The 18,720-nt window shown below is 37.7% G+C and overlaps 1 protein-coding gene and 1 long non-coding RNA gene across 4 annotated transcripts in view; one reads left to right on the top strand and one right to left on the bottom strand.

Moving 5' to 3' along the window:
* Window positions 1–9,308: 9,308 nt before the first annotated feature.
* On the bottom strand, window positions 9,309–15,002 carry LOC143024173 (uncharacterized). Of its 2 annotated transcripts, none has more exons than XR_012966270.1 (2): window positions 14,967–15,002; window positions 9,309–10,192 (listed from the first exon to the last, which is right to left on the bottom strand). It is a non-coding gene; the product is annotated as an uncharacterized LOC143024173 (long non-coding RNA). The 2 variants fall into 2 exon arrangements; XR_012966269.1 differs by lacking the exon at window positions 14,967–15,002 and adding an exon at window positions 14,691–14,752.
* Window positions 14,875–18,720, top strand: part of LOC143024172 (uncharacterized) — a 103,667-nt gene continuing 99,821 nt past the window's right edge. Inside the window, exon 1 of one of the 2 annotated variants that reach the window (XM_076182991.1) lies at window positions 14,875–14,934. The gene's annotated coding sequence lies outside the window, so the exon portion shown is untranslated. Of the gene's footprint in view, window positions 14,935–15,060; window positions 15,350–18,720 lie in introns of those variants that run through there. The other variant, XM_076182989.1, reaches the window with a different exon arrangement.

The following is an 18,720-nucleotide window of genomic DNA, read 5'->3' as shown; positions in this document are numbered from 1 at the left end:
CTGAGCGTTCTTTACGACGTGTTCTCTTCTCTTCCAGTTTTGCCGTTCTCCTGGCTTCTAGACGCTGAACTCCATTGGCGATCACGGCTAGCTTCTTCCCAGGAGTCAGTGTTGATGTTACAGGGGTTGTCCTCTGGCCTCCACGAGATTGTTTGCCGTGGTCATTTGAGCATAGAGAACTTGTATAAGGAGACGATCATTCGGCATTCTGTTGACATGGCCAGCCCAATGAAGCATAAGGTGAGTTATCGTGGCTTCTATGCTTTGGGAGTGGGCCTCTTTCAGGATGCTGGTGTTGGTGTGCCTGTCATGCCAAGAGATTCCGAGTAGTCTATGTAGACATCTCTGGTGAAATTTCTCCAGAGCTTTGATGTGACGTGCATATGGTAACCATGTTTCTGCACCATACAGGAGGGTTGGGATCACAATGGCTTTGGTCTTGCTCGCATTCATCTTCAGACCGAGTCTATTGTAGTCCCTAGTGAAGGCAATCACTATAACCTGGATATCTTCTTCGGTACAGGAGTTGACAGAGGTGTCGTCTGCGTACTGTAGTTCTACAAAGGAGGTGATGGTGGTTTTCATGGTTGCTTTCAGGCGGTTGATGTTGAACCGTTTGCCATCGGTACAGTACGTCAGTTGCACACTCAAAGATAAGTCGTCCTCGATAATGTGGAGGATAGCAGCTAGAAAATGAGAGTAGGTGGAATGACACATCCCTGCTTCACTCCAGTACGGACCATAGAGTCCGCCATATCATGATTGCAAAGGATGGTGGCCTGCATATTAGTGGCATCCAAAACGGGATAGGATCTTCCAGAGAGCCCTGCGATGGACGGAGACGAAAGCCATCGTTAGATCAAAAAACGTCAAGTAGAGTGGCTGATACTGTTCACGAGCTTTCTCTTGCAGCCGCCGGGCTGTGAACACCATGTCGACAGTGCCTCTATTTGATCTGAAGCCACATTGTGACTCAGATAGAACCGCTTCAGCAATAGGAACAAGGCGATTCAGTAAGATACTGGTAAAGTAGATTGCACTAATGTCGTAACACATTGGTAAAATTTAAACTTTAAACTTAGAACCCACTGTGCCCAAACGTCCACACCTACAATCTTCTCTCAAGAGTGGCACTCGGGAAAGCCTTACATACTAGCAAAAAACATAGTGAAATTCTTAATTTGAAATTAACAACATTGTGCAATAACAGTGTGTGGTCTAAGTTTTCCTTAACAAATAATGTAATTAATCTATCAAATGTCATTTTCACAAAATTTGAACAAGAGGTGCTAGGTCTCGGAGTTAGTTTTGCAATTAAACCAGTCAAACATCATGCATTGGATTACATTATTGGATTTGATGAATTTATGACGGCCAACGAATATGACAAAGATTTACAGTGTTTAAAAGGTGTTCTTTTGCAGAGTATAATGGACTGTTTCAAAGATGAAAATGGACTACCGAAGCGTTATAAACAAACAGTAGACAATATAGTAAAACGCAAGAATATCATCATTACTAGGGCTGATAAAGGAGGAAAAATAGTCATACTTAATCAAAGTGATTACAACACCAAAGCAGAATTCAATAAGTATGCTCAGAAAATTGTAGGAAATTATATTCTTAGTAAACTAAAAGTCATTAACCCTCAACTGCCAAATTTCTACGGTCTTCCCAAAATCCATAAAGAAGGTACCCCCCTTAGGCCAATTATTTCCAATAGGAATTCCTGTACTAACAAAACTTCCAAATGGCTCACGAAAATACTTTCACCTTTTGTAGGAAGTTTTTCCACTTCTCATATCAAACATTCGGAAGACTTCATTAATAAAATAAAAAGTCATAACATACCAGTTAATAGCAAATTATTAAGTCTAGACATCGTTTCCTTATTTACAAATATAGATGTAGATGATGTTCTTAAGTTTCTGGAAACCAAACTGCAACAACATCAAGACAAATTCCCCATTTCTGTCTCAGATCTCATTAAGTTAACTCGGCTGTGCATTAACACCAATGTTTTTTCTTTTCAAGGCAAGTTTTTCAGACAGAAATTTGGTTGCAGTATGGGGTCCAACCTTTCTCCAGTACTCGCCAACCTGTACATGGAATATTTCGAAAGTGTCCTATTGCCAGACATTAAACCTCCGGATATGTTTTGGTATCGGTATGTTGACGACATTTTCACGATTTGGAATGACGATTGGGGCTTGTTTGATGAATTTCTTGCTAGAATTAACAACTTAGCAAATAGCATTGAATTTAAAGTGGAATGGGAATATAACAATAAATTACCCTTTTTAGACATTCTAGTGATTAGGAATTGTGACCAACTGTCCTTCTCAGTTTACCGGAAACCAACCCACACAGATAGTTATCTACATTTTTTAGTCACCATCCAGACAAGGTTAAATACAGTGTCGCTTCAGGTCTGTACCTAAGAGCCCTTAGACTATGTAGTCCACAGTACCTTGAAGAAGAACTAGAGGAAGTAAGCTCACAACTAAAGAAAATAGGATATCCAGACTGGTTCTTACTCAAAGCCCTTAGTAAAGCAAAAACCAGCCATTATAAAGATAACTCCAACACTCATAACTTACACAATTGGGACAGAAAATGTATAAAATTACCATACCATGACTCTATCCACAAATTTTCTAAACTACTTCCTCCTGAACAAATCAAATTCGCATTTAATTATCCAAACAGCCTATTTTCTAAAGTAGTTAATGTCCATAGAAGAACTCAAGAAAATAACAACCCAGGAGTCTATAAATTACCATGCAAGGATTGTGATCAAGTGTACTGGGGTCAAACCGGACGAAATCTCACCACCAGGATCAAAGAACACAAAAACTCGGTTAAATATGCATACGAGAGCTCTGCAGTGTTTCTTCACTCATTCAACAAAGACCACTGCATAGACTGGGACAATGCAGATATAATTTTTAAATCAAATTGTAGCTTCAAGAGAAAAATAATAGAATCTTATTTCATCAAAGATGTCTCTAATTTCAACATCTCAAAAGGTCATTGGATTCCGGACTGTATTACATCATTAGCAGTTAATAAAATATGTTCAAACATTATTGGTTCCAACAACGATCACCCTACCTAGGGTAAATTCACCTGTGTCTTCCCATGTCCCTCTTCATGTACCTCATTACTATGTATATATTCTTGTACTATACCTTTGTAATAATTCTGCTGAAGAGGACCACAGAGAGTGGTTGAAATATACAGGAACAATCATCTCACTTTTTATTTTTTTCCACTGACAGTGGGTTCTAAGTTTAAATACTGGTCAAGATTTTACCAATAACAGCGAGAAGTGAGATGCCGCGGTAATAACCGCAATCTGATCTATCGCCTTTCTTGAAGATAGTGAGGGTAGTGGCATCTCTCCATTCATTGGGTAGTTGTTCGTCCGTCAAGATGGTGGTGAATAACTGGAGAATTTGATTTGTCGTTGAGGTACCGCCACATTTATATATTTCAGCTGGGATACCGTCAGGACCGGCAGATTTGTGGTACTTCAACTGTGTGATGGACTTCGCAACTTCAGGCAACTGTGGCACATCAGCAAGGTCGTGGTGGATGGAGTGCTGTGGTGGACAAGCCCCCCACATGTGCTATGACGCGATATTTTGGGTATTTTGGCTTATAGCATCGCCGCCTCAGGAATGCGATGGGCCAGAAATTGATAGACTGTGTAGAAGTAGCTGGCCTTCGGCCTTATATTAATTGTATGTAGATTAAGTCTATAGTACGCCTGTATTACATGCATTTGTATCCTCTTGAAAGCACAACCTAAGCCCTGCCGAGCCATGTTTCGGTCAGGTTGGGGTTTGCTACTTATACGTACGCATGACGCCTATATAAGGGTGCCAGGTTTGGTGTCCCCGTTCAGTTCCTTTCAGCACTTGTACCCAGCAGTGCCCAGCCGAGGCTCACGGTTACTCTTGTGGTTTAGGGCAGGGCTTTGTGCCCTGCCCGCCGACCCAGCCTCGGTCGACTCTCGAGCTAACCAGAATAAAGCCACGAAACTCACCCGAGTCTCCTTCACTCCCTCGGCACCTAAGCGCAAGTAACACTCGCGTAATGTTACAGTGCTGTGGGATCTCGCCGAAGATGGTTTCATCCTCTGTGTGTGTGCATGTGTGTATGTGTACAGCATGACAATAGAATTTGTGTTGAATTAAATAGATTACTAAGAGATTTATTGTAGCAGATAATTTCAATTTGTCATTACAAACCTGATTCGAATTACATGCATAAATAAAATTTAATAAGAATTGTATTTTATAAAAGGCAGAGGAAGCTGAAGTACATTAAAATAGTTTGATAAAATCATTTTGTTATTATGGAAAATGAAGATGTATACAATATTATATATTCTAATTATTCATTACACATTGGTGGCATGTAATAATAACATAAAGGTATTTTTTCATTATCAAAACTAAAAATATACATAAAACTTCTGTTGTATTAATCATGCAAAATATATAAAATAGGTATGATAATATATAATATACCTATAAAAAATAAACTTCTTTTGTATTTCTAAGTTAATTCTGGATTTTAACACATTTCTTAAATATAAGTAATAAGTAATAATATAAATAAATATATAAATATATATATATATAATATATATAAATATATATATAATATATATAATATATATATATATATATAAATATATGTATAATATATATATATATATATATATATATATATATATATATAATATATATATATATATATAATATATATATATATATATATATATAAATATAAGTAATAAAGGTATTTTTCAATGTCAAAACTAAAAATATACATATACTTCTATAAAAATAAACTTCTATTGTATTAATCATACAAAATGTATGTAATAGGTAATATACATTTAGTATATAATGTGCCTATACAAAAATAGACTTCTATTTCTTAAATCAACTGTGGTTCTTAACACATTACTTAAATATAAGTACCTGAAAAATTAATCAGAATGTAAATATTTCCTATTCAAATTTTCCTTCCTCCATCTCCGCATGCCTACTACATTCTGCATCAGTGTACTTTTCCATGTATGTTTTTCTTGCATTCATATACGGCTGGATAGTTCTTACATTTACATCAACCTATGATAGGAAGGTTTCTGCTTTTTTGAGGATAGACTCCAAGGTACGTATAGGAAGAGAACTCCTGAGTTTTGTTTTATTTGCATTAAGCTTGGAGAATGTCCGCCCTACTTGCAGTGCTTTGAGACTAGGAGGTTATTTGTAGCATAAAAGATGCAACATCTTCATATTTATGGAGGCGAATCAAACTTTGCCAAAACTCTACAATGTTTTTGCCCTTCCAGTTGTAGCCTCCTTTCTTTATATTGTCATCAACTAAAAGTGAACGCCATTATCGATCAGTAGTCTGAACCTTCGTCAAACTAATCCTAGGAAACCCCTTAGCGAACTCCACCCGATCTAACATTAGCGAGGCCGTCCACGATTTTTACATGATCTACATCTTTCAGAGCGTTCAGTACTAGGTCAGACAAATTTATCCTCTAAAGAATTCGACACACAGTTTCCCTGCACCAATCTCTACACCTCATCAAAAAACTCTCCTTCTCATGCGGAAGCATGACTAGTACTGATTCGTTTGCCATTATTCCAGTGTATACCTGATTAACTGGTTACCACTGAGATTCATCATCAATGTTAATGTTGTTCAGATTCAGAAGAGGCTTCATGAAATTTTGACAAAACACCTTTACTACGCGCTGGACTTCTGTCACAAGACGATGAAGCTGAAACCCATTTGACTGGAAGATTAGGTTATGACATCAATTCCCCAACTACATAATCACAAAACTCCATTGTCGCCTTGACATAACTAGATTTCAGAGCCTGTAGGATCCTAACAGCTTGCAGGGAGACATGAGACGATTCTCCTGGTAACCCTTGACAATCTGCAAGTGATTTGATGACTTCGCATGTCTAACGAGCTTTGATTTTCCGGGCGTGAGGTGTTTATCATAAAGTGAACAATATGCCCTACCTGGGTGATGACGGGATGCAGAGAGCCAACCTTGTCCCAAAGTCTCTTTTTTTTTTACCCAGGGCGTTAACTTTGGGATCGGTATTTTTTTTATCGAATACTTTCGGCATCTTAGTCGTAATATATATATATATATATATATATATATATATATATATATATATATATATATATATATATATATATATATATATAGATATATATATGGGAAAGGTGGAGGGGGAAACACGGGTCTTTATCTGATTATCGAGTTTATTCCTGACCGGTTTCGCTTACAATAGCTTCTTCAGAGGAGTGTTACTCTGGGTCGAAGTTGGCGGTGTATATAGTGAGTCAGGCCCACGTTCCCTCCTTGTGGAGGAATAAACTCGATAATCAGATAAAGACCCGTGTTTCCCCCTCCACCTTTCCCATAATTTGTCCCAATGTCTCTACATATATATATATATATATGTATATATATATATATATATATATATATATATATATATATATATATATATACACAGTAACGTGCACAGACATTGCAAGGGGCAGGTGCTTTGGGCTGGAAATTGGGCACTTCACTCTTTTGTATTATTCATGTGTGTGTGTGTGTGTGTGTAAACTCTGTGCAACACCATTTTCCACATTATAATTTCTGAATGGTAAGAAAATGGAAAAAGCCTGTGAGAAATAATTTTTCATTCATTTTTATATATTTTTGTGAAGGGCACTTTTGGGGCACAGGGCAAAGGGGCAGGTGCTCGGGCACCCCCAGCACCCCCCCCCCTCTGCACGGGCCTGTATATATATATATATATATATGTGTGTGTGTGTGTGTGTATGTATATATATATGTATATATATATATATATATATATATATATTGTTGTTGTTGGGTGTGCTACAGTTGTGTGTGTACCCTCTCACTGTCCTTTGTTATAGTTATACATCTACAACAAGACTACAAAATGTCATGACTTGAATGAAATATGCACAGAATTATTTTATATAATGTTTGTATAATATTTAGCTAATGTGAATTGGATAATGTCACCCAATTAAACAAAATACGTACTCACTTTAAGTAATCCGAATCCCTGGACAGTGGAAGGAGGAGGGGGTGGTTGAGGGGCATGAGAATTCTCATACACTGGGAAATTGGTGAAGGGGGATAGCTGCAGTTGGGAGCCAAAGTCCAGGAAATTTGGGACGCCGGCCGGGACCACGCACGTTCCCTTCAAGTCGAGCGTGTAATTTCGATTTCGAAGGACCAGAGAAATGTTTCTCAAAAGAGGGGAGCAAACTCATGTAAATCACAGTCCTAGGCTAATTAAACAGAACTTACCACACTTATTTTGATATGATTTAAGATATCTCCACATTCAGTGGCATGCAACTATTCATCAATTTTTATCATCCATATCATGAAAATTATTTCACAGTAATTCACTTATCAACTAACTGGGCATTTGAATACTCCCTACCTGGCTAGCCCTGCGCGCTCTAAGACCTAGTTAAAATAAAGATAATACCTCTGATTATCTCTTAGGCCTCTCCTTTAATAGTGTTTAAATTCGATAAGGCACAGCAATCATTTAACGTTAAACTCTCACAACAGTTGGTGGGGAAAATGGGGAGGGAAAATACCAAGAAGTAGTTACTAGAGGTCTTAAGACTTCCAGCAATTCCATAAAGCGAAGGAAAGTAATAGCCAAAGGGGCTGAAAAGAGACGAAAGAAAATGGGAAGCACAAGGCAATGTGTCACAACGCTAAAGTTGTGACATTAAGTTTAATGTAGGTAAGTATGATTCTGTAGAGTCCCACGGGGAGCAACTTTATTCTGTGTCCACACACTGTTTTGACTTGTCAAGCTAACCTAGTATTTTTTTTTTTTTTTTTTTACTTGGGCTTAGTTGCACCATGATTCTGGATGTGAATACCTGACTATTAGTTTTGTTTAAATGCGTTATTTCCCACCCAAATCGGTCCGATTACATATATGGTGATATATAACATATATGGTGGCATACCACAAATAGACGTTTTAGCAATTATATTTAAAAATTAAATTAAATATTCGTATATTTTGAAATAATACATATTACCCTACAAATTGTGATTTTTACCCTACATATTGTCAATTTACCCGCAGGGTGCCCCTATGTAACATTACGAAAACGTTAATTGGGCGTTGGTGCCGAGGGAGTGAATGAAGCTCGAGTGATTTTGATGGTTTTATTCTGGTTAATACGAGTGTCGACCTAGGCTGGGTCAGCGGTCGGGCTCCGAGGCTACCCTAACCGCAAAAGTGACCGCGGGCCTTGGATCGCGCACCACTGGTTACAAGTGCTGTAGAGAACTGAACATGGAGACCAAAACCTGTCTCCTTATAAACACACCCTGCGTACCGAAAGGTAGCAAAGGACCCAGCCTCACGGGAACATGGCTTGACAGGTCCAAGGTTGTGCTTTCATGAGGATACAAATGCCTGTAGTCCAGGGGTAATATGGACTTACTTACACAATAGTATTACAAGGCCGAAGGCCAGCTGTTTCTACACCACATATACATTCCTTGTTCATCCCATTTCTGCAGCGGCTATACTATAAGCCAAAATATCGCGTAGAAGCATATATGTGGTTAAGTGCAAACACTGGTTTAATTTCGGGAGTTTATTACATAGGTCTACACGCAAGTACGGTAAGAGGTAATCTGCCCCCCAGGCGTCGCTGGAGGCCTAGCCAGGGATATGGACACGCTTCTGTGACCTACTTTCCTGGTACTCTGTTGCCAGGTGGAATTTGTAGGTAGAACAATACAGACAAACATATAGGTATATACATAAGACCATACAGAAACAAGAGAACAATTATTTATAATGGGGAATATGCGTGCAAAATGGTTAAGGGTAACCTTATATGCTATGGCATATAAACTTGACAACAGCGCTTACGCTTGGAGCGTATGCCTAGCGACGTACATAGGTGGTTATATAATTGTACATTGGGGACTTATATAATGTAATGACTACATAGGCTTACTTATATAAAATATCTACAATAAATATATATTGAGATTAAGTACTACATGTCGGGGGGTACAAATTTCGTATATACTCGGTATTATTGAGAATTGGGCGTGAGAGAAAAGAAACACAAAGGTATACACTAACACGTGTTTTTATTGGATAACAAGAGCACAACTAAACTATCTGAACACATATAATATATATATATATATATATATATATATATATATATATATATATATATATATAAGAACAAAATGTATACTAAACCACTCCTCGGCTCTGCAGCGCGAGGCCGAAGAGTCCAATCTCCGCAGGCGAGTCCCCTGTGTCCTTCTCCTTGGTGGACGGGCGCTGCACCTCTTCCTTGGGTGGGTCTCCTATTCCAGACGATCTCCTCCAGGCGAGTCCCCTGTGTCCTTCTCCTTCAGACGAGTCCCCTGTGTCCTTCTCCTTCAGGCGGACGGGCGCTGCACCTCTTCCTAGGTCTCCTCCAGGCGAGTCCCCTGTGTCCTTCTCCTTGGTAGGACGGGCGCTGCACCTCTTCCTTGGGTCTCCTATTCCAGACGATCTCCTCCAGGCGAGTCCCCTGTGTCCTTCTCCTTCAGGCGGACGGGGGCTGCACCTCTTCCTAGGTCTCCTCCAGGCGAGTCCCCTGTGTCCTTCTCCTTGGTGGACGGGCGCTGCACCTCTTCCTTGGGTCTCCTATTCCAGACGATCTCCTCCAGGCGGTGCCCTCCCTCTGTAGAACTGGGAGGGGGGGGGGGTCCGCCCTTAACGGCGAGCGGCCGTAAAGTGTCTTCCTTCATCTCCATGCCCTTCCTCTACACATCCGGGAGGGTGAGGGAGAGTGGGTGGTGGCGATCTGCGCATGCGCGTAGCGGCAGTAGTGACCCCGTAGTTGGGCCTAGTTGGCAGCCCTGGGCATGACCTCACGCTACTCTAGCGTGGGTCACATTCCTCCGGCCTGGGTCACATTCCTCCGGTCTGGGTCACATTCCTCCGGCCTGGGTCACATTCCTCCGGCCTGGGTCAGGTGTGCTGGGCTGACTGCAAGCTCCCAGCTCCGTCACGTGACCCAACGTAGTCCACGTGGTAAGGGTGGGATGTCCACCCTTACAATGTATAATAAAGGGGTATTACATATACGACAAATGAGAGTTACGTATGCAATAAATATATGCAATAACTAAGTAGAGAAAGGAATTACTACACATATGTGGGACTCTGTTCACCACACCTACACCCTACACGTGCCAAAATTACCCTACCGTAGGATAAAATCCCTACGAGTGGCAGCCTTGGCCTTTAAATCCAGGAAATAGTGCATTAGCGCCAGGAATAAAGCTAACAGAGCATCAGGTTTCATTGCTAGAACGGTAACGAATAGAAGTGCAAAGGTAATCATCAAACTGTCTAGCGTTAGTTAGACCCGTCCTTGACTATATGGCACAGTTTTGGTCACCGTCCTATAGAATGGACATCACTTTACTCGAATCAGTACAGAGGAGAATGACCAAAAATATACATGGTCTCAGAAATATACTGTACGAGGAGAGGCTTAGGTACTTTAACCTACACTCTCTGGAAAGACGCAGAATGCGGGGTGGTCTAATAGATGTGTTCAAGTGAATCAAAAGCTTTAACAAGGGTGACGCAAAGTCATCCTATTAAGGCAACAGGGCAATGATTCGTAGTAATGTATTTAAATTGGACAATTTTAGATTTAAGAAGGAAATGGGCAAGAATTGGTATACTAATAGGGTGGTCAATGAATGGAATAGACTATAACCATGTAGTGAGTACTGAAACTATAAGTTGTTTTAAGAAACGGTTAGACGACTTTATGGGCGGGGGTGACAGGTGGTAATGGAAATGGAACTGTCTAGTGTAGGCCTTATGGTCTCTTGCAGTCTCATTCTTATAAATAACTAGAGGCGGTCACAGCCTGAAACAACACACATACCATACCAGCACCAACATGTTCAAGTACTCATCCCTCCCACCCGTAGCATCCAAGAGTGATCTCCCATTCCATGCAGTTAATGGTCCCACTCATGTTATAGACATGCGAGTGCGATTGAGGGAGCGTCGCCAACGATCATTCGAAAAATTCTGGCACATGGGCGAATTTTAGTTAAACATTTCAAAAGAATCTCTATGATGGTGGCAACACCCATACAAATTTATACAGCTGTATTTCGTTTCTATTTTTTATACAGCATAAAACAGATAAAATATTGGCAACCTCTGGCAACCCCATTGCAGTGTATATTGAAATAGCATCAAAATTTCTATAATCATTTGTTTTTTTGCTATATAATTGTGTTTATGGGGGATATTTGGTTATTCCTCTTACCAGCATACCCCAGTCCCCACAAAGACTGGGCAGGGCACCAGTACTCTTGAAAACGTCAAAATAAGATGACGTCAATCCTGGCGCTCACACCGTACGCAACAGTTTTGATTCCTCGCCCTGTATTGTTGTTGTACCATGGAAAAATGAACAAAAAACAAGAAAGTGAAGCGGCAGAATATAAAGAGGTCCCGTGAGTGCCTGAAATAACATGAAGTAGGAAAAAGAAAGATAGAGGAAAAAAAGCAGCACAGCTGCACCCAGCCTTTACTAGCTACGCCCCCTCTCACACCTCCTCCACCCACGCCATACCAGTCACCCTCACCTCACACGTCATTAGCAAAGAAGAGGAAATTGGAGATTTGCTATACATCGCAACCATCAAACAAATGGTCGCGAAAATTTAAATCTCCCGTCCTGTAAAGTTTTTTTTTTATTCTGTTGTAATATCTTCGGTTGTTCTTTATGGATTTTTGTCATTTTTGTTTAATTTGAAAGAAAACATCGTGCTCTTTATTTCCTACAGTAATATATATATATATATATATATATATATATATATATATATATATATATATATATATATATAATTGAAAAATATTTATGAAACCTGAATTTTGCAGCATTTCTTTAACTATTCAGAGAAACAAATCAATAAAAAAAAACAGTTATTAGTTTGAAAAAAAAAATGTATTCAATATGATTTGTTCCCCAGACTAAGCTTTCATTTCATACCAAGCTGAATGATGTGGAAGGATTTTCCATTAAGTAATTAGAGCTTCACTATATCTTCACTAAATATTCACTATGCCACGTATATACATGGGAGGAACACAATATAGGTACGCGCGAAAACAAGCGCGGCGCTACAGTCGCGCGTATAATGTTTACAACGCCATATTTTGCGACCCGTTGGATTTTCTTTGGCTTAGTTTGAATGCTTTGAGCGTTCAGCGTATGCGCAGGATATTCAAATTATCTTGTTGTTGTGCAAGTGTATGCCCGATTCTTCAAAAGCAAATAAATATTCACCGATTCAAACGCAAATTTGGTTATCAACCTCGGCAAATTAGTTTTCCGAGTGAAAATATTAAGGTAAGACATCAATAATATACTATTGTAATGTAATAAATTTGTTTTTTAACCTATTTTCTCCCGTATATGAGCAGCTCAAGATCGTTGGATAATATACACTTGGTCAAGAAATTACCCAAAAATCTTCACATGCCAAGTTGCATGTGCGCTGAATGGCCTACCGGCTCCGGCGTTTGGCTTTCAAGCCAAAAAATCCATAAATCAATCAATCAACCAAGTTGCATGTCAATTGGGCCAGTGGTTTGGATTTTATTGATTATTTTTGAATTGACAACAGTTGCCATGGCAACATTATAGGTTGTTAATTTAGAAATAATCAATAAAATCCAAACCGCTGGCCCAATTGACATGCAACTTGGCATGTGAAGGTTTTATGGGTCAACAAATCACCTGAGCATGTCATTTAACATTGCAGGACCTTCTTCTTATACCATTCTTATTAACACCTATCATGTTGCCATGGCAACTGTTGTCAATTTAGAAATAATCAATAAAATCCAAACCACTGGCCCAATTGACATGCAACTAGGCATGTGAAGGTTTCTGGGTCAACAAATCACCAAGTGTATAATACCTAACGATCTTGAGCTGCTCATAACCGGGAGAAAATAGGTTTAAAAAAAATCTTACATTAAAATAATATTTTATTGATGCCTTACCTTGATATCTTTACTCGGAAAACTAATATGCCGAGATTGATAACCAAATTTGCGGTTGAATCAGTGAATATTTGTTTGCTTTTGAAGAATCGGGCTTTATGAAAATCTTCACATGCCAAGTTGCATGTCAATTGGGCCAGCGGTTTGGATTTTAAAGATTATTTCAAAATTGACAACAGTTGCCATGGCAACATGGTAGGTGTTAGTAAGAATGGTATAAGAAGAAGGTCCTGCAATGTTATTGACATGCCCAGGTGATTTATTGACCCATAAAACCTTCACATGCCAAGTTGTATGTCAATTGGGCCAGCGGTTTGGTTTTATTGATTATTTCTAAATTGAAAACAGTTGCCATGGCAACATGATAGGTGTTAGTAAGAATAGTATAAGAAGAAGGTCCTGCAATGCTGTTGACATGCACAGGTGATTTGTTGACCCATAAAACCTTCACATGTCAAGTTGCATGTCAATTGGGCCAGCGGTTCGGATTTTATTGATTATTTCTAAATTGACAGCAGTTGCCATGACAACATGATAGGTGTTAGTAAGAATAGTATAAGAAGAAGGTCCTGCAATGTCAATGACATGCTCAGGTGATTTGTTAACCCATAAAACCTTCACATGCCAAGTTGCATGTCAATTGGGCCAGCGGTTTGGATTTTATAGATTATTTCAAAATTGACAACAGTTGCCATGGCAACATGATAGGTGTTAGTAAGAATGGTATAAGAAGAAGGCCCTGCAAGGCGATTTGTTGACCCATAAAACCTTCACATACCAAGTTGCATGTCAATTGGGCCAGCTGTTTGGACTTTATTGATTATTTCATTGACAACAGTTGCCATGGCAACATGATAGATGTTAGTAAGAATGGTATAAGAAGAAGGTCCTGCAATGCTGTTGACATGCTCAGGTGATTTATTGGCACATAAAACCTCCACATGCCAAGTTGCATGTCAATTGGACCAGTGGTTTGGATTTTATTTATGATAATCTGAAAATTGACAACTTCATGGTTGCCATGAAAAGGCAAATATGGTATGATGGAGATGTCTCGCATTGTTTTTGACATGCTCGTGTGATTTGTTGATCCATAAAACCCATGTATTCCGAATTTTAATAAAATTGGACGAGTGGTTTAGAGTTAATGTGTATTTCTTTACCGAAATCCAAATTACCACCCTTAATTCTAACATTTTGTTATGGTAAAGTCTAGCCAAAAATGCGGGCTAAAAAATAATTTAAAAAATCGTATCTCCCTTATTTTCTAAGCTATTTAAAAAAATTAAAAAGCATTTTGTTTCTGATAAAGTTCTTTCATATGCAACAATAATTTAATTTTTTTTTTTGTGCCCGTACCTACACAATACCCTGAGGAATTACACTAATGCAATGGGGTATTCATACCAATATTCATTAAACACCTATTTGAACAAAAAATCATCTACTCTATAAAGCGGTGCGACACTCTTAAAAACTAAGACAATCTACTGATCAATCTACCTTGTTCCCTCACTGAATGTAAGAAGTTATTCCATCCATTATTGACGCAGCTGAGATGGATCTGTTTATTAGCTAAGCATACATACATAAAAGCAACACAGAACAGTTGTTTCCCTAAAAAAAACTATGGGATCTGGAACAGTTTCTTACTAACGAGGGTTTCGGGTTTCTAGTCAGTAAATCTCGATTTAGTAGCTATCACTTCATGATCCTGTTTCTAGTTTGGGCAGTGATCACAAATAAGGTATTATTTCAGAATAAAAGAGAAGGCTATACTTTTGTGGGATTTCAGACAGCCTTGTTTCCTCCGTGCCTGATCGAATACTAAAAGTATTACATCAGTGAAAAACGAAAGACTTAGATTTCCCAGTGTATTTGCTAGCCTATTCGCACACTGGAACTGCTGTCAGCACTGAAAAATGTAAAAAAAAAAAAAAATGAAGAAATCTGTATTATGCAATGTTAGAATTGGAAAGTAAACAATAGGTGTAGAGTAATTACATTTCGGTCGAACACTGATATCAGAATGTTTACCGGGAGTTATTACTTGTCTTCATTATATGACCACTTGAGTGCAGCGTAAACACCATGTAGAAAACTTACACCAATTGCCAATATCGACTGAAAAATACACGCGGGATGGCCGAAGAAGTAAAACGGTTGGTGTTAGTGTTAGTAGTTTGATGAATAGTTCATTTGTATATATTGACCCATATAGATTTTGTAACAGTGTATATACGGTTACATGGACCTCAGTCTCAGAATGTGTATGGTATCTGTTTTAGTATAGGATAACCGGAGAACTGGGCCTCCAGGAGAACTGGGCCCTCACTCCTCAAGCTCAGGGGAATGGGCCCCCAGGAGAACTGGGCCCCTGTATGAATATACTTTTACATATATATATATATATATATATATATATATATATATATATATATATATATAATATATATATATATACATATATATATATATATATATATATATATATATATATATATGTAAATTTATAAAAGTGCACACCTATGCAATATAGCAATAGAAAATTAATAATTTGGTAAATTTTAATACATCAATGTAACATGTTATTCTTGGCAGAAATCAATAATATAAAAAGTTGCTAAAAGCTATAAATAAGTAAACATGGGTCCCACTAAACGCCGACCAAAGTCGACCAAAGCCGACCAAAACCACACAATGATGGTTTTTTTTATCAAATGCATAATTTATATATAAAAAATAGCATAGGGTTGCATTATTTGACCTATTTTCTTTAAAATGTGTGATTTCCATGTAAAATCATCAAAGAGAAGTTACGTTTCTATCCTCTGCAAAATTACCAACCGGCAACCAACGCCGACCAAACCCAAACAATGACGGCTTTTGCTCAAATGACAAAAACGTATTCTCTTTGATGATTTTACATGGAAGTCACACATTTTAAAGGGAATAGGTCAAATAATGCAACCATATGCTATTTTTTATATATAAATTATGCATTTGGGCAAAAACCATCATTGTGTGGTTTTGGTCGGCGGTTGGTAATTTTGCAGAGGATAAAAATGTAACTTCTCTGATGATTTTACATGGAAATCACACATTTTAAAGAAAATGGGTCAAATAATGCAACCATATGCTAATTTTTATTTGAAATTATACATTTGAGCAAAAGCCGTCATTGTTCGGGTTTGGTCGGCGTTGGTTGCCGGTTGGTAATTTTGCAGAGGATAAAAACGTAACTTCTCTTTGATCATTTTACATGGAAATCACACATTTTAAAGAAAATAGGTCAAATAATGCAACCATATGCTATTTTATATATATAAATTATGCATTTGAGCAAAAACCGTCATTGTGTGGTTTTGGTCGGCGTTGGTCGACTTTGGTTGGCGTTTAGTGAGACCGAGTAAACACAGTCGCTTTGACTACTTAAGATGCCATCTTAGTTTTGGTAGAGGCAGAGGTCGAAGAAATAAGGTTATGATAAATTTGTCTATGTTAACCTAACCTACCTAACTTAACCTACCTACCTAACATAACCTGCATTTAGTAAAGCAGTACCTGTAATTCTAAAGGTCATCAGATCTTCGTTGTTGTCTCAGACCTCTGAATCTATCAAAAAGATGGTGTCTAAAGGAGTCGACGCAACTTCATTTGTTTCTGCATAGCTTTTGGCAATGTTTTCTGGTATAAATTTCTGCCAAGAAAGATTATTACATTGATGTATTATAATTGATTAAATTAATATTTAATTTTCTAATGCTATACTGTGTAGGTGTGCACTTTAAAAAAATACCTATGTATTTAGTTAAAAGTTAGTTAAAATATGGGGGTCAAGCCACTTTGGGAGCATTTCTATAATTTTTTTGTGTATATACAGTTTTAAAATGTTTTCATTTACAAAAATAGTAATCAGAATACTGTGATTTCAGTTTCACTGTAGGTCAGTGGTTGGTGCAATGATATGGGTAGAGTTGCCAACCGTCCTTTATTTCAAAGGACAGTCCTTTATTCAGCTTTGTTTGTCCTTGTCCTTTATTGACATTTGAAATTACACTATTTGTCCTTTATTTTGAAAGAGTTTTGACTGGTAGTTCAATTTCCTGCTCTCAAGACGTGATTGCGAAAGTGTTTATTTCTTGTTAGGGTGCAGACTCTGTCAACTCTAGTCCGCACAATACCAGAAGCACAGAGCAGCAGACAGCAGACCGCATACTGCATAGCCTCATTTTATGTATAACTCAATTCTCCATTAAAAAAATGCATTCATTTAGGGAAAACCAGAAAATCATAAATGATGTTCCTAAATCTGAGAATCACCACCAAAAAAAAAAGATAAAAATAAATAGAGGAAGAAAGGAGGTGCCGTTGGACGTTTGGAAAGGCAATACCCCCGTCTATCAACTGAACTCACGAAGAACCAAAACAAATATGGCACATTATACAAGGTAGTCATGAAGCCCTTCACAAAATCGAGCCGTAATTTGTTATAAATACCAGAAGAACAGTGAAATTTATGCGAGAAAACTTGTAATAATAGTGCCAACATATCATGTTATTATCAGATATTTGGAAAAACAGAATAGATTTCGATGAAAATTCAACATTCGGCTAATTAGCAAACCTAAGTTTCTTAGGCCATTCATTCCCAAAGTTTCAGAAATTTGTAGAGTTAGTAGAATATTTGAAGTTGGAAGGAAAGCTTAAATTAAAGATGGATGAACTTTTTGATGAAGTAGTATTAATTCAAAGAAACTTTGACATTATCAAAAGCTCTGAACTCTCCATAAACTCAAAAACAAAAAGCAGATGTGGTATTTTATTTTGAAATCTATGGACTTTAAATGTATCAATGTTTTCAAAATAGTTTCTTTTGAGTTTTGTACTATCAATTCAGACCATCATCTTATTATGAGAAAGTTTTTAGTTTCATGTCATCTAAATGGAGAGATGAAAGGAACTGATGCTCTGTTGAATTAAGAATGAACTCATATATTTTAACATAAAAGATAGTTGCTTGGAATTCGCTAAAAACATCAAAGATGATACAAATTTTCTGAAGGCAGCAAAAAGCTAAGGCAAATATAGTTTTAAAGATTAAAATTCTTTGATCAAGGTAAAATAAATGTCTTCTCATTCTTGTTTTTTGTATTTTCATCTGCATTTAATATTGGCATCTATTATGATCTATAGCCACTTAGATAAATATCAATAAAGTTTTTGTGTCCTTTATTGTAGCTTAACAGAGTTGGGAACCCTAGATATGGGAGATGCTTCAGAGGAGGAGTTGTAAGGTTTCCATCACCTTATTGGTGCCAGAATCTGAATTTTTTTATTTCTTGTTATATATTGTATTTGTATTTATGTTTAGTAAAAAATTAGTTAAAATATGGTTCATGTGCCTATGTTTGGGGGCATTTCAGTATGTTTTGTGTGTTTATGTATACATTTTCAAAATGTTTTTATATTAAGAAACAATAGACATTCAGAATTGTGATTTCAATTTCACTGCTGGGCAGTGCTTGGTGCA

Source organism: Oratosquilla oratoria, chromosome 3 (genome assembly GCF_046742065.1).
Source record: "Oratosquilla oratoria isolate Oo_2021 chromosome 3, ASM4674206v1, whole genome shotgun sequence".
In the NCBI taxonomy this organism is placed as follows: Eukaryota; Metazoa; Arthropoda; class Malacostraca; order Stomatopoda; family Squillidae; genus Oratosquilla; species Oratosquilla oratoria.
The sequence above is the reverse complement of the archived record's forward strand: the minus strand, read 5'-3'. Positions and strand labels throughout refer to the sequence as shown.